The following is a 4,074-nucleotide window of genomic DNA, read 5'->3' as shown; positions in this document are numbered from 1 at the left end:
CTGATTAGTCAGAATTTTACATGTTATAAGGCTACGTGCATTTTAAACGTTTACCGCTTTTATTGTGTTGTTAAACCATTTTTAATATTTATGGAATTATTTTAAAATAAGTTACGATGTCGTATACTTGCCTATTTTTATACACACCGCAAATTGCGCCACGTGAAATGTACCCACAATTTATGACATGTTTATTTTATAATTACTTTGAAGTTATAAGGTTAAGGTGCGTAAATGTACACTTGAATTTGGGATTAAGTATCACAGTTATGCCACGGGAACTCTACCATAACCATGATGAATTTTAGTTAAATTACGCCTAAAGCAACTACGAATGTTCATGAGTATAGTTGCTAATTTGAGATTATCATAAAGTCCAACGGTATGGAGTTTGAGTTGGGATTTGAAGGATACACTAAAATATCTCTGTCTATTTGTATCCATGCGATCTTTTAACAATTAAAGAGTTGATGTGAGTTATTTTAATATTGAGAGGGTCATCCCCACAAGCAACATGAAGAAATTATTTTGAACTGCAGCATATACCAGCATGTAGGTACCAACAAGGTTTTAACAGATTAATCATGTCTTCCTTTTGATTACTTGCTTCAACATGGACTAAATTGTCTTGTTGTGGCTTGAAGTTGATTGAACAATTACACTAGGCCTCCAGCAGGTAGGTATGGTCATAAGTGCGCTAAACTTGAAGCCCAAAGCATCATGTTTTAATGTAATTAATCTTTGTAGGAGTCCGTAAATTATCGTGGGCCTCAAAACTATTGGACCAGGACATCCAAATTCGAAATTCTAAGTAGAAGATCTGGGCGTCCGAAATGAGCCCAACAGCATTAACAATTGAATAATTACAAACATAAATTAATTAACAGCTCAACTAGATACAAAGACAGAGGCGGGTAATTTGAATCGTATATTTTGCTAGTCTAGCATGAATTATAAGATTTCATTAATGTAAATCTAATTCTATGCTTCTACTGTTTGAATCTCCGTGACATGAGCTATCTCTAGTTGTGTGATTCTTCTTCCTTCAAAACAATGCCCAATTTACAAGAAAATAGCCACTGGGCTATCCTTATAATTCAATTTGGCTATATCATCAATCAAACAGTTAACAACATATTAAGGACAACTAATTATTGTTGTTTAAACATGAATTATCATTTTAGAAGGTAAATCGTTGTCAACAATAAGCAAATTTAATCAGCATGCAGGTTAATGGCATCAGAAGTTAATTCGGGAAAGAAATTTAGGTAGATTCAATGACTAACACGCTGGATCTATGAAATCAAACACAAAGGGAACATAAGCAAACTCAAATTTCATTCTTCAACTCAAAATAAAACGGAGCAGATGTAAATCTACATACCTAACAGTAGAAACAACCGAACGCGACCAAATAAAGGTCTGAAAAATGCAGAAATAGAGTCCAGTAACTTTGAAACAACAAACTTCAACAACAAGCAACAACTCTATAGCTCCAAATAGCTTTCACAATCCCAGAAAATGTAAAGCAACAAGTAGAAACTTGAAATAGCTTTTAATTCTTCTTCTCTTTTGGTTTTTTATTTTTTTGTTTTTGTATTTCAGCTTTTGAATTCCCAGATCTGGGCTTTTTGAATTTCAAAATTCAGGGTGCTTCTGTTATCTCCTGTTTGAGTGAGGAAGAGAATGAATATAAGAGTGAGTGAATGTGTAGGGGAGTGAATGTCTATGAATGAATTGCGTGTGAGTGAAGGCATGTTTTTATAGGAAGATTCTCTTCCAGATTTCAATTTTCCCTTCTCTTTTAACTCCTTTCTTTTTTTGTTTTTACCACTCAGCCCCCAAATAAATGACCTACTCTACTATTTTATTTGCTACCCAGTCCTTTCAGCTCTTTCACAAAAATTTTATGACAAATAACTGCTAGATTTCTTAAGGTTAAATCCCTGATATGCTCCTCTAATACACATGTTATTCACCTCTGACCCACAGGCTCATACGCAAATCCACACTTAACGATCCGGCCTGTTAAACAATGGCAGGCCCAATTCTTATGCCCAAATGAACCATAACAATCAAATGCAAACAACCAATATAGGATGCAATCGAAACCTAATTAAACATAAAGCAATTAACCAAATATACAACTAAACTAAAATCAAACAATTAATTACTAATTAATCCAAATAATTAACTAAACCTAACTAAAACAGAAACAGTAATGCGTGGCAGTTCAGGGAGAAATTACAGAAAAGGGAATGAGAAATATACCAATTCACGTGAAAATCCGGTAAGTGAAATGAAGTACAATAGTGAACAGAAACTGACGAGCAACAAGAATTATCACATGAGCACTGGCCGGCAAATTTTCATGCGAGCCAGTGCTACATGTAGCAATACTCATTACAGGCCGAACTGGAGAAAGATAGATGGATTTGGGAAAAATCTCGCATGTCAACGAAGTTTCGACGATCGGAGAATGGTAAACAAATTACCCCAATCGATAGGTCTTCAGTAGACATGTTGTTTGGTGTAAGATTTGAGAACAGAGGAGGTCAAATCGTGGTTGATTTTTTAAAAGGGGCGAAAAGCTTGAATCTTGATTTTAAGATCTTCTAATCGAGGCAATCAGGTAGGATTTTGGGAAAATAAAGGGTGGATCAAGAACGAGGGTGAGATGGGGACTGTGGGGTGACATATTGAAGCTGTTTGGTGGTGGTGCGCTGCCGGATAGTGATTTCTAGTCGGCGACGAGTGGTGGCAGACAGCGGACAGAATGGAGAGGATTTGGGAACTAAAGGAGGCTAGGTTTGAGTTAATTGGGGATGGGTTTAATGATTGTTTTAATTAACGGAGGGAGAAGGGGTCATTTTTGCTATACCTGTTTAACAGGGCGGGTTGACCCGTTTCCGGCCCGGATCGGTAGTTAGGGGGCCGGGTAGGTTGGGTTAGGGGTTGATCCGTTTAAAAAAAATCGGTTACCCGCACCGGTCAAACCCGGTCAACAAAAAAATACTGTTGAACCGGTTAACCGACCCAGACCGGACCGGTTCAAAAGCTATAAATCTGATTTTTTTAAAAAAGTGATATGACCGTTGGCAACGCTAGTTGATGATGCTGCTCTTAATGTAGCCAATGTTGATCCCACTATGCATTTTACCACTTCTACTACTATGGATGATGATGAAGGCATTGATGGTTTTAATATTTAGTCTACATTTCCTACCACTCAAACCAGTAGCAGAAACATTAATGAACTTCAATTCTACTTGCAAAAGCAAGAAGAGCCTCGCACAAAAAAATTTTCACCGTTGGGATGGTGGCATGAGAATTAAAAGCAATTTTCTGTTCTTTCCGCTATGGCTCGGGACGTGCTGAATGTGCCAATTTCAACTGTTGCATCAGAGAGTGCATTTAGTCAAGCAAGATAACAACTTGGAGACACCCATCACTCATTGGGAAGCAATGCTTTGGAAGTTTTACTATGTTTCAGAGATTGGATTAGATCGGAACGAAGAAATAAGGGACGTGAAGATGTTGATAGACCAGAATACGAGAAACTTGGAGATATATTAACACATGGTAACCCATCCGAATTTAACACTCCAGAAGATGGCCAAGAAGTTCATATTGATTATGAAGAACTTACTAAGGAAATGCAAAACCTTTGAATTTACTCTTTTTTCGTTAATTTACATGTTGTTAAATGTAAACTTTAATTTGTAAGTTTGAAATAAAAAAGCACTTGCAAATTATAAGTGCAATGTTTTTTCCATCTTCATTGTATTCTATTATCTTAAATTCTTAATGAAATATTCAAAATTTTAAATATAAAGTTTTTAAAGCCTTTGCATCCTTTTATTCAAACACTCTTTTTATAAGATTATTTTTTTGTTTTATATTTTTACTTTATATTAATATAAATTACGATAGTTATACAAAATACAAAAAAAATAACATTAACCCGGCCCGGCCCCTTGGACCCATAACCGTTCTGAATTATTTTTTACCCGGATGGACCCGGACCCGTTAAGCCTGGTATGAAAAAATTGGTAACCGGCCCAGATTGAAAAT

General features: G+C 36.0%; 1 long non-coding RNA gene across 1 annotated transcript; it reads right to left on the bottom strand.

The window, feature by feature from the left end:
* Positions 1-1,321: 1,321 nt before the first annotated feature.
* LOC107788235 (uncharacterized) lies at positions 1,322-3,647 on the bottom strand. The gene is made up of 2 exons (XR_001648561.2): positions 2,272-3,647; positions 1,322-1,422 (listed from the first exon to the last, which is right to left on the bottom strand). It is a non-coding gene; the product is annotated as an uncharacterized LOC107788235 (long non-coding RNA).
* Between the last annotated feature and the right edge of the window lie 427 nt (positions 3,648-4,074).

Source organism: Nicotiana tabacum, chromosome 4 (genome assembly GCF_000715075.1).
Source record: "Nicotiana tabacum cultivar K326 chromosome 4, ASM71507v2, whole genome shotgun sequence".
NCBI lineage: Eukaryota > Viridiplantae > Streptophyta > Magnoliopsida > Solanales > Solanaceae > Nicotiana > Nicotiana tabacum.
This window is presented reverse-complemented; position numbering and strand designations above follow the sequence as displayed.